The sequence below is a fragment of the Molothrus aeneus genome, chromosome 1, assembly GCF_037042795.1.
Source record: "Molothrus aeneus isolate 106 chromosome 1, BPBGC_Maene_1.0, whole genome shotgun sequence".
In the NCBI taxonomy this organism is placed as follows: Eukaryota; Metazoa; Chordata; class Aves; order Passeriformes; family Icteridae; genus Molothrus; species Molothrus aeneus.
This window is the reverse complement of record NC_089646.1, coordinates 34381083-34393561: the sequence shown is the minus strand read 5'-3', so window position 1 is coordinate 34393561 and position 12479 is coordinate 34381083. Positions and strand designations below refer to the sequence as shown.

At 37.0% G+C, this 12479-nt stretch overlaps 1 protein-coding gene across 1 annotated transcript in view; it reads left to right on the top strand.

The window, feature by feature from the left end:
- HIBADH (3-hydroxyisobutyrate dehydrogenase) overlaps positions 1 to 12479 on the top strand; it is an 85997-nt gene that overhangs the window by 15710 nt on the left and 57808 nt on the right. The gene's annotated exons all lie outside the window — the stretch shown is intronic.

Below are 12479 nucleotides of genomic sequence, written 5' to 3'. Positions count from 1 at the left end.
ATTTAACTTCTTTCATAAAGTTGCATTTTTGTGCAGTTGCTCACATTCCTTTACCCTTCATCTATTTCTTCCTGTTAAGGAAAAACTGGTTGTCATTAAGCAGTTCTGTTGCTTTTTCATCTTATATTCCTCACTTCATTATCTTCTTTTAATTAAAAAGAAGATAATGAAGTGAGGAATATAAGATGTCTTTATCAAAAGAAATCAGAGATTTGTCTGGTTTTATAACAACTGACGAATGTGGGCGATAATTGTCTATTCTTAAAAGTTGCTAACTATTGATCTCTGAGTATTTAACTATTGATCTCTGAGTATTTAGTCTCTTGTAAGAAATAATACAGAGCAGGAAAGACTTCTCAAATTGTGGACAGAGGAGAGCAGAAACATAAAATTAATGTTTTGAAAACAAAACCATAACTAGTCCTTTCTATTGTTGAATTCTTCTCCAAAATACCTGGAATTAGAAGGTGAGGAAACCTCATTTTATGTGTGATAATCTTAAGGTTTTTACTGTCCGGTCTAAAAGTTAAGGTAACTGGCATTTTAAGAATTCTTTATTTTCCTGATGAATATCAGTGATGAGCAAAAACTAACAATCTGTTTAATTTTCAACTGGGAACTAAGGCAAGATTTGACTACATACTAGAAGCCAAAATTTTCATCCAAATTCTATTGTGAACAGAAAGTAGGCAGATCCAGGTAGGTGATATTGAAGAATATAATGGAGAAGACAAGATTCTTGCTTCCCAGCCAGAATGTTAGTTTTCTTTTATTAAGCTAGATAGGCAATCAGCCTGGGAAGAAAAACCACAGAAAAATTGTATTGTGGGCAGATTATGTATCTCTCTGATCCTTCTTTTTAAACACAGCATGGCCTTTTGATTATCAGTTGGGCAATTCTGACCTACTTCTATGTTGTTTTCTTCAATCCCTTTCTGCCAAGTTTGTTATTTTACTGAAGGAATTACTTCCCTTTTAGAAATGTCTATCATTTATTTTTATCTTTAAGTTTTTGGTGTAAGTCTGACTATAACTACAAAGAAGAAAAGGAAAAGTTTGATTCCGAAGCAACTTTAGTTGTTTAGGGGGTTTTGTTCTTTGAGAAGATGGTAAGGCCAAGACAGAGTTAATGTGATAACATATAGCTGACTGGTATGAATACAGATGGCTTTTTTGGTGTTAGTGGTTTATCTGAATGGTGACTAGTGTCAGTTACAGATTGAGGGATATCCTGTATAAGGGGGAAAAAATAGACTTAACTTTCTAGTCCTTAATATATTTGTGAAGCCCAAGGAGTGCTCTGTACAAATCATGTTTAAAGTGGGCACTTGCTAGAAATGTGGAGAAGTTAGGTCTGTTGGAAAAAACCTTTAATGCTATGCTTTGTTATTTCCATCTTTCAGTACCTAACACATCAAGTCTTTGGGGTATTTTTATATGTCCTGACTGCATTGTTGGCCTTTAGACAAAACACTAAATGGAGAAGTATGCTCGGCTCTCCAGAAATTGGCAGGCACTATGCTGTTGCTGTGCAATGCAATAGAGTTGGCAGGAATTTCAAGGAGAGTGTTTGTGGGACATAGGGAGGAGGAAGAGAAAGCAGCATGCCTGAACTGTCCTCTTTAGAGCTATCTGTTTACTAGCTGTTATTGGCAGACAACTCCACTTGTGTTTTTAGGTATTTGGGTGTTGCCTGATGTTAACATTCATTCACTGTGAACAAATTCACAAACTGAATAATATTTTGAAAATTGCTTGGTCTCTAAACTCTAGGGAGAGAGAGCAGTGATTTTAATCCTGTTCTGACATTGCAAATGAATAATCTTTGGGCATAACATTAGGGCCAGATTTTAGTGGCTTGTTTGCAGTCTTGCCCCCAAAAGATTCTTTCTCTTTATCTTTTTTCAGATGGGCCTTCATGCCAACTTAATGCTGTCTTCTTCATATGATTGGCCTACAGCATTTACTTGCAGCTTACAGTCAGGACCCATTAAATAGGAGCTGATGAATCAAGTCACTATAGTATTATTTTGTATTAAGTGACTTCAGAAAATACTTCTCATCCCCATGGCTGCATGCAGATTATGCTGCTAATGCTGTCTAGAGATAGCAATCGCTTTAGCCTGGGATTAGGATCTCTTGCAGGTCCACATGAGAAAGTTGTGTCATGGTTCCCAGTGCTGCTGTGGTTTGTGACCTCTTTGTGAGCATGGGAGAAATGGAGAAACATCTACAAAATCCATGTTTGTTTGTTTGTTTGTTTGAATCTAGACAGGAAAATTATCTCTTTGCAAAGTTTGGGTTCTTCATCTTGGTATGTATAAAAGTATTTTAAGGCACACATTATCTCAGAAGCATATTTAAAACTGACTCCTGTTGGCACAAGATTCTACTGGCTAAGTACAGGATCTAAATTTAGCCTTCAAGAATTGTGTCAAATTTGTCCTCCCACTGATTTCAGTAGAAGTATGATACAGATTCTCACCTCATAATCCAGAGCTAATTTCACTAGTGGCTTTACTGACTGCTGTAATAGTTCTCTCTAACTCAGTCAGTATACAAGATATTAATTTCCTAAAGTACATTGGCTATTTTTTTTTTTAAATTTCTAATGTAATTCTTTCTATGTTGTAAGCATTGTTGGTGTTCAGATACAACCTTTTCAACTTCTTTCCCCTTCCACTGAGTATTAAAATTTTATCAGCTTTGTATCTGCTCAAAGTACATTGTAGTGCATTCTACTGGAACTTCACAAAAAGATGTGACAACTTGATTTGTTTTTCTGGTTTTGGAGGTATGAAAAAAGATTTTCAACTCTTTTATAAGTCTGGTTCTTTAAGATCTGATAATGAAACTTTAGATCTTCCTCCTCACTGTATCCTTTAGACAAGAGAATAGTCAGTTAAAAAGTCAGACTGCTAATTGTTAATAACAGCTGTCATATAGAGAACTGTAGTCATGCTAAAATGGTAATAAAGAGTAGAATAAAAGATTTTTTTTTAGAAACTGTGCATTGGAGGTGGCTAGAAGAGGTTGTAGTTTCTATTCCAGCTGTCATTTCAAACTGTTTCATCTTAGAGTACTGCTTCCATAAACTTCAGGTGATCATAAAGTGATGGAAACAGTAGTAGTAGTAGTAAGACTGACAAGTTAAGACTTCAGGTCACTGATAATGTAAAGTACAATATGAGTCCTTGATGGTTCATTGCAGACTTACTCCCTGCATGGCCAGATCTCTACTTAATATGGAGCAAAGGTAAAAAAAAAATCTTAGAAACACTCTGAAACACTCAGGAGATACTTTATTTTATTTATTATATAAAGAGCAATATATTTCAGGATACCAGATTTTTTTTTTCCTTTTTCTTAGAAAGGGCACTTTCCTAACATAGGAGAAGCGAGTTATGTGTTTCTCTTACTTGAACATTGAAGGCACTTTGTGCTGTGCCTTTTCCAAGGGGAGCAGAGGAGTTAAAACTTTATGCACACCAATATTTGCAAAGATTATTTGAAAGACTCCTTCAGACTAGACTAAAAGATAGGAAATACGAATGAGTAGTTCAAACATGGCATCTCTTAGCTTGTAAGTTCTGTTGTAATAAAGATGCATAATCAATATCTTTGCCAGAATTAAACTGATTTAATAAACCTGTCTTTGTTGGGAAGCCTTGGTAGAGCTACTTGAACTGTCTTCATTAAGTTGTGTCTGCTTTTTTTCTTTAGCTTTGTGCACCTTTGGAGAAGTGCAATCTTATGACTTCATGGGAGAGGAAAAGTTGGTGGGTTAATTCAAAATCTCTAATTTGAGGCATCATGTATTTTTTAATAAACACAAAGAATAAAATAAGGAATGTCCTGAATTCAGTGGTATGGAGGTTTGGTGTGGTTTTGGCTTTCTGATCTGGTAATGCAGTGATTGGATCTGTTAGGATCCTTGAAACACTATAAAGATAGAGCAGGTTCATGAATTTAGAACTAATAATTCTGACCTATCCCACTCAATAGTAGGTGTTCTTGGCAAGAAAAAACATCTAAATGCATAGTAGTATTTGCTCCATTATAGATTCTGGATTTATGTTTTTATGCTTTATTTTTGAAGCCCAAATGTGTGTGCTCAGAATGGCCATGATGTTCTGTGTTCCTGGTACTGAGCATAATACTTTTACCTCACTTGCTTTGCTCTTCCTCAGTTACTATATGCCTTGTGTATTTTTTTTAGTTCCTGACATCTTTCTTAATTTCTCTGCCTACATTTTTTGCTGAATGCATTTGATCATATTCATTTTTTGCAGACTGTGTGATTTAGGGATGGTAGTAGAAATTACAATGTACAACCTTAATACTAAAGGTAGTGTGAAAAATATTACGAGTTCTTCTGAAATTTAGATGAGAGAAAATAATGCAGAAAGTAACTGATGACAAAAAAGGGAAGAATTGGCTGAACTGATTTAAGGAAGCTGAAATGAGGATGAAGAAATATTTTGAAATCTGAGATACGTAAAAAGCTTCTGATTTCTAATAACTTATGGTTTAAATTGTATAACAATATTTGTCTGTCAAAATAAAACTAGTTTAATAGATCACTTTTGTTGGAGAGAAGAAAGAACTGAAGATCTTGAAAATCTTACACATTGGTAAGATGTATATTTTGACACAGGGAGGGGAGGAAGTATAAACCTTGTGCAAATATCTCTGTTGGCAGCAGCTGCTGTTTCAGAAGAGTTGGGTAGTATGTTTACTTATGTGCTGACTTTGCAAGACTATTTTTCTTCTGTAAGCCTATTATGCCTTTAGCATTCTCTATAAAATAAAATAAAAGGTAGCAGAAGGTAAGAAGGAATAAACAGATTTATTGAGAGTCATCTAAAAATGTTCACTGGGGTGGAGACAACAATCCTACAATGACTAAAAGGGTGGAATAAATTATTTTATTAAAGCATATTGTATATTTTGGCAACAAAATTGTGTGTAGTCTGGTCAAATAGTGACCAATGTGCAGAGAAACATATCTGTCTCCATTTATTCGAAGGTGTAAAGATGAGTTATTCAGGCTGGCTCAATGGGACATAACCAGGAATAATAGGCTGGAAATCATTAAGGAAAGAAAAATGTGTGCCGTGTCTACCAGGAAAAATGTCCTAACGACATTCTTCATACACTGTGGAATAATTTCCAAAGGAGATGGTTGAAGCCAAATATCTCAACATGCTTTAAACTGTACTGGGCAAAGTGCTAGGAACTATTCTGTAGGGAAAAATCAACGACTGGCAGGAGGATGGCTACATGATCTAATCGGTCTTTTCCATCTCTAATGTCTACAATCCTGTTGTGTTCTCACACATGGTGTTCAAAAACAGTTAAAGGAAAACTGTCCAGATGGAAGTTAGAAATCCCTGTGGCACTCTTTGAAAAAGAGTAAGGAATAACTGCAGAGTTATAGCCAACATTCCTTTCTCTCAGTAAAAATGGTTCTAATATTCACGGCTGCATGTGAGCTGTTACCACATTCCTAATAACTGCTCTGTTTGTTTGTGGATACTTTAATGCTAGTATCTGTCTCTTCCTGTCAAATGTTCTGAGATACCCAGAGTAAGAAAGATCTATAAATGCCAGCCTGTCATAAGTCCTAGGGAATAAAAGTTAATTTAATATAATTTTTTAATTTTTGATTTCTTCTCCTAGGGAATGTTTAAAGTTAAGGGGTTGCAGGTGGTGTTTGGGAATGTTTCTGGAATGAAGTGATGACTTTGAAGCTTTATACTGAGTTTGTTTTGGTTTTAAACATTCGTGGGTTTCTTTTTCTCTCTTTTTGTTCTTTCAATGGAGTGCCTTGTTCAAAGCGTGTATTTTTCACATAGCCAAAACAACCTAGTGTGATTCCTGTGCTTTTAGGATAGTGGGGATGATGTGCACCAGACCTTAATAATCCCCCGACTCCATATGAGTCCTGATTCTGCACTGTGCTGAATGTGGATGGTGCAGATGTCAGCAGTGAGCGCAGCACCAGGCGCACCAGAGCGGGAAGTCCGAACTGGAAGGCGCTGCACAGAGCAGACTGGGAGTGCCCTGTGCCTGGGCAGTGCCCGTCACCATGGGGATAGCCCCACCAGCTGCTAGCCTTGGGGGTGCCACTGGGGAAAATGCACTTTCCTCTGAATCTTAATAAAAAGCAGTTGTACTTGTAATTCGGTGTTGCCTTAAACAGATTTTTTCAGTCTGTGTGTGGAATTCTTGTTTGTTGGAACAAAACTTAAAAGCCCACAAAAAACCTGACTAAATGGTTTCTGCTGGGATAGGGTTAATTTTGTTCCTAGTAGCTGGTACAATGTCATTTTTTTTTTTTTTGTTTTAGAATGATAATAAGGTTGATAACACATTGATGTTTAGTTGTTGCTAAGTAGTGCTTACTTCAAGTCAAGGACTTTCAGTTTCCCGTGCTCTGTCAATAAGGAGTTGCACACCAAGCCAGGAAGGAGCATTGCCAGGACAGCTGACCTGAACTGGCCAAAGGGTTATATTCCTTTGCATAGAACTCATATATACATATGCATAGAACTCATAGAGCTCATATACAGCTCAGTATGTAAACTGGGGGAATTGCCTGGGAGGGGCTGATTGCTGCTCAGGACTGGCCTGGACGTTAGTCAGTGGAGCAACTGTATTGTGCATCACTTGTCGTTCTTGGGTTTTATTTTGCTCTTTTTGTTGTCTCCCTTTTCACCACCATTTTAAACATTTTTATTGATATTATTGTTAGAATTATTATATTTTATTTCAGTTATTAAACTGTTCTTATGTCAACACATGGATTGTACAATTTTTTATGTTTTTCCTCTCCATCCCACTGGGGAAGGGTGAGGGGTGAATGAGCGAGTGGCTGCATGGTACTTCTTTGCCAGCTGGGGTAATCACAACACTTATTTAAATGAACTGGGCCACTGAAGACATGGCACATATAGAATTACATGTTTTATTTTGTCTCTTATTCATCAAGGGAGATCTTCAGATTATACACTAGACATGTGGAAAGAAACATTAGCATCCTAAGTGTCTGAACCTTAGGACACATCTTAAGTCTTAGGACACATTTGTGCAAACGGCTCTCTGTTGTACAACACTCCTTTCAAGGCCCTTTAAACACTTAAACTAAAGAGCAAAAAAGAAAAGAAACAAACCCACGTGGAGTAAATTTTGCAGACAGGGACAGCTAACCTTGTCTAGTAGTACAGGCCTTTGAAAGTAGATCACTTGTTGATCTCCTAAATAGCTGAATCCAGGATGAGTAGGAATGAAAGCTGATCTTCTATTGACCCTCATCTGGATGTTGCTAGTATTCTGGGTTCCTTGTGTTTAATTTTTAAAGTCGTAGTGATGAGTTGGCCAAGTTTTGGGTTTATTTATGACAATATTAGACTATGATCTGGAGCCATTCTGAGTCACTGGATCATTGCAGAATGTTGCCTTGTAGTGGAGGACATCTTTATGTTTTGAAAAGAGTCTTAAGTTGTGTGAATAAAAAGGGGGAGAATGTGCAGCAGAAGTAATCACTCTGCACTTGAAACAAATACCTGAAAATTATTCCATATTTGCAGTGTTTAGGTTAGTACTGCCCATTGTGAGACATTCAGTAGATTGAGCTTGTGTCCTTAGCAGAACAGCTCTGGTTAATCCACAGGGAGCACACAGAAATACCAAGATTTCCTAATTCTTCTTCCTTCAACCACATTTTAAAAAACCATGGTTTGTATCATGAAATAAAACAGTAAGGGAAAGTGTATTGCCTTTTACCATTAATAAGCATTTAGAATCCAGCTCTCAGCATATAAACTATTCAAATGTTCACCTTTTGGTTTGTCCAACAGTATTTAGTCCTGTTGGTTCACCACTTCAGTCTACTGAAAAGTGGAGAACAGAGGAGAGTCTTGCAGTTCTGGAGCTGAAGAAACAGTTTTTAACTACAGTTCTCTTCATGCCAAGCACAACATAGAAGCTGAAGTGGGAAAAAAATTATTTACTGCACTGTATTTGACCTATAATTTTAACCCTTAAAATTTGGTACTTATTTTATTTTCTGTAGTTTTGCTAGGAAAAAATCCCATTGTGTGGGATTTCGTAAACCTTAACAGCTTTAAGCGGTAGCTCTTTGTAAGAGAAAATTAAGAGATGGCTTGATGGGAACAGAGTAATGCATAGAAATGTTACCCTGATGCCATACCTTCTGTTTCTATTCCTGGTTCTGTGAGCAGTTGTGTTTTGATTATTCTGTGTTGTGGAAGAATGTTAAATTATTTGTGGTAAAATGGGGGGAACAGTGTGAAACACTGTGGAACACTTTAAACTCTTTATGTATTTTAAATCCACATAGTGGTCTATGATTGATAGTGTCCCGATATGTTGTTTGTCTGCTGGTAAAATAACAGGGTTAGGGGTTTTTTTCTAATGTGAAGCTTAGCAAGTTGACAGGAATACTAATATGACATGTAATTATTATCCATTGGCTTTATTTAATGAGTTGCTGCAAACTGTGTATGATCCTAGTTACTCAGAAACCATATAGTTTAACCATAAGCAGTCAGAAATGTGCATTTTGGCTGTCATTTTGTTTTCAATCCATGTTTCCATTGCTTTCTGATAATGTATGGTGGGAGTGTGTGGCTTGTGGCTCTTAAGTGCGTTTGCCATCGGGAGTACAAGAAAAGTCACATTGACTTTTAGCTTTGGCTGAGGAGCATACTGCTTGTATTTCATTTGTGCTAGATTTCTTGGGTTTGCTTAAAATTGTAGATTTCATTAGGAAACTGACATATGACTATACATAGTTAGCTGTTCCAGCTCGGTTGATTTCTGAGGTCCAACATTTTTCATTTTTCTGATCAAACTACTTCCAGAATTGCTACAATTGCTAGTTGTCTGAAAGCAGTATTTGGTAGCAGCTAGATGCTTTTTTGTCTTGAATAATTTTATGTCGCATGTGCAGGAATAACAGCAATTTCCTTCCTCTTTTAAAAGTTGAAGGACAGCTGAAGAAAGGAAACTTCAGTAGGTTATCAGCAAGTGAAACACAGTTGTGGTAGAGCCCTATATAGTAAACTAAGAGTGTGTCTAACTTTCCTCTTTCTGCAGATGCTCATCTTAGGATTTATATTAGTGGGGAGTTAGGGGCGAGGCTGGGGCAGTGGTAGGTTTTTGTAGCGGAAGCACTAAATGAGAAACTGATGTGAATTTGGCAAGCTGGAGAGTTCCTGAGATAGAGCATCCTCTTAACAGCCTCAGCCTGAGTCTTGGCTGCCTCAGAGGGCTCCCACCCTGTCCAAGATGGAAGTTCCTGCAGAGAGCCCTAATAGCATCTCTCCCTGCCTCAACAAATCAGTTTAAGGCATGGGACTTAACTGCTGTGAAACAGTGCAACAAATTCCTCCCAGGACCAAAATGAACATACTTGATCACCTAAATGCATCAGTCCAGTTGCAGAACAAGCTGAACTATAGAAAAGCATTTCTATTAGTACTGCAACAACAGGCACACCTATTAAAGAAGTTGGTTAATCTGTTACTGTTTGGTCACTGGTACTTTTTTTCCCTCCGTATTAATATGCTTAGCAATTCTTAACACTAAATGTGACTATGTGCACTTACTTAGTATGTTGTTTTCTTTAGTAGACAATTACACCAATCTTGAATGGAGCATTTTTTTGGTTACTGGGGTAAAGGAATCTTAGGAGATTGAAACAGTAGGCAGCAAAGCTTGTTAAGGAGGTTTTTATTTTACAAGCCCTCAAGAATTCAGAATATGGCTTGCTTACTACTTAAAAAAGTCCAAATGTCCTTATAGACTCCATTCCAGAGCCAGCATCAAATCTATGCTATACTTGTCTGAAAATCCAAACATGCACTCTTGGCTGTTACTGTTTACTGAATCAGAACACTACTGTTTCTACTTGCACTGTATCTAATTTATCGTAAGTGACCGCAAAAACTAGAATTATTTATATATGGGCACCTAACAGCTCCACTATAGTTAAGGGTCTGTTGGCATTTCCATTATAAACCTTCCTTTGAGAGGTTTATAACTTGGCGGTTTTACTTTTGCTTCAGGCTCAAATGTGCCATTTTCATCCAAGCACAAATTCTTCTACAGAATCTCATTTAAATCAGTTTGGCCATTATTTATTTTAGAGTGTGTACATTGGGGAGTGGACGGGAACACACTATTTAATTTTGGTTTCAGAAGCTTTTTGGTCAGACTATATAATGAAAGAAAAATGGTGCTTTTTATTTTAATTTGTAGGGACTTAACCTTCCTTGGATGTGTTGGAGGTACTAAGCCCATGCTTTTTCTGGTTTCTGCCAATGCTCACATGCAGCACATCCACTCCTGCTCGTCCACCCACCCATCTCGCCTGCCCCTGCCCAATGACATGCTTTGAGGAAGCATCCCCAGGCTTCTGGCAGAGAAAGCTCTTTTGGGGAAGTGGATGAAGTAACATACAATGGGTGTCCTGTTGAGAGGCCTTAGGCCAACCAGTCCAACCGAGGAAGCAGATGGAGCTTAATTGGAAAAAGACGGGCTGAGTGCAGTTGTCAGTCAAATGCAACCCTATGTGGTTTAGAGTGGCATTTCCTATGGCTCTGCCATTTCTTGTGGGATCTCTGTAAATTACTACTTGGGTGCAGTAATTGTCAGAGTCTAAAAGCGGCGTGAGTTGCCGTTTTCCCTTGCCCCTGAACGCTCAACCACAGAGGATTTCAACACTTTTTTAGTCAGAAAATCTTGCCATAGTACTCTATTATTATGCTAATTAAATTCTTGCCACATGAATAATAGGTATCTATAATGTTTCAGTAGTAATCATAGTAATGAAGTACCACTGTTCTTTTGCGCAGTGACTTAAGAGTACAAAGAAGGGAAATAGTGTACAGAGAGGTAGAAGCTTTTATTAGACCAGATAATACAGCTGAAAATAGAAAACAAGTTTCTGAGTCAATTCTTTCACCACATTACACAAGAAGCAGTGAAGTACAATAGTGTTTGTTAGTTTTTTCCTTTGCTATTGAATTACAAGAAAAAGCTAGTCAATGGAAAACATAGTAGGGAGAGAATATGTGGTTTGGCAGCTTCTTGTGTATTCGTCCTTTTGGGATCTTTTATTTCAGGTAATTCATGCAGATTACTGATTGGACAGACAAGTAATGAAAATGCTTTGTTATATTTTGTCTTCTGTTTTATTAGCAAAAGGTAAAAGGGGAGCATAAGTACAATTATGGCAGCAGATACGAACAGCTTTTTGCATCATAAAACATTAGGTCCCATTGAAGTATTTGAAAGTCTTCTCCATCTTGCTTTCCTCTGTCTAATTCCAGAGGTTAATGAATTCATATGTCAGGCATTCCAAATCTTAAATGTTTTAGGGACAACTCATTTTAAATTTTATTGGTCAATTTTTAGTTTGTTGGTATTAGCACTTAAAAGCACGGAAGACTAAAAGTTCAGTATTTATTAAAACCTGCAAATTTCAGCTTTGGAACCTGGAAACAGAAGCTTAAATAATCACAAGACATGTGATTAGTTGATCACTATCAAAACATATTTTAATAACGTTTTCCCTGGTATCCCTTTATTGCTAAGGATCAAGAACTATAAGCTATATACAGTAAAGGCAAAGAAAATAATTAGAAATACTTTAATAGAACATATCTACAAAGTCCAATTCAGCGCATAACACTTAGACATCTGTTTTAGTCTGTCCAATTGAATGGGAATTTAGTGCAAGTTGAAGAGGTGTGTCCTTGGTGTCTGTTCAATATCTGTGGTGTAATCTCTCTGTCTTACTACTGAGCTGTTGTCTTTTAAATTCCAAGGTTGCAAAGCACTGTGTAGAACTGACATCCTGGGCATGACTTGGCTGGACTTTTCGTGCAACTATAAGCTAATTCTTTCACTTATTTGGCAATATCCTTCATCCCCAACTAAACATACGGGATTTTTTTATTTGGTGACACCTAAGTTCAAGGTCTTATTGTTTGCTATTTCCAGCAGCTAACCTTGTTGCTATATTATTTAAACTGTTGAAATATAACTTAGTACAATGACTTATACTCCTGTCTTGGAAATGGGATCATATTGAGTTAAAATACTTTGTGGTTATTTTCAAAGCACATCTGCAAACATGACCTTGAAACAGAACTAAGTATTTAGGCTTTGCAAGTTGTTACATTTCATTACTGCTCTATTTCTCTATCTTCAGCACAGCAATGGCTGACTCACTTTAAATTGTGTCCCTCACTTCCTAACCTTCTAATTGAAGAAGAAATAATGTCCATTTTTCATCTCCCTTCAGCAGTAGGAATACTGCTGTTTCTCATGAGGCCAGAGCTGGGAGTGAGCATTTTTGAATCTCTAATCACTTTATTCTCTGTCACATCCACACTGGCGATAAAAAAGACACATTTTCTAAATTCAAGGTGTTGCTCTGGATTTCC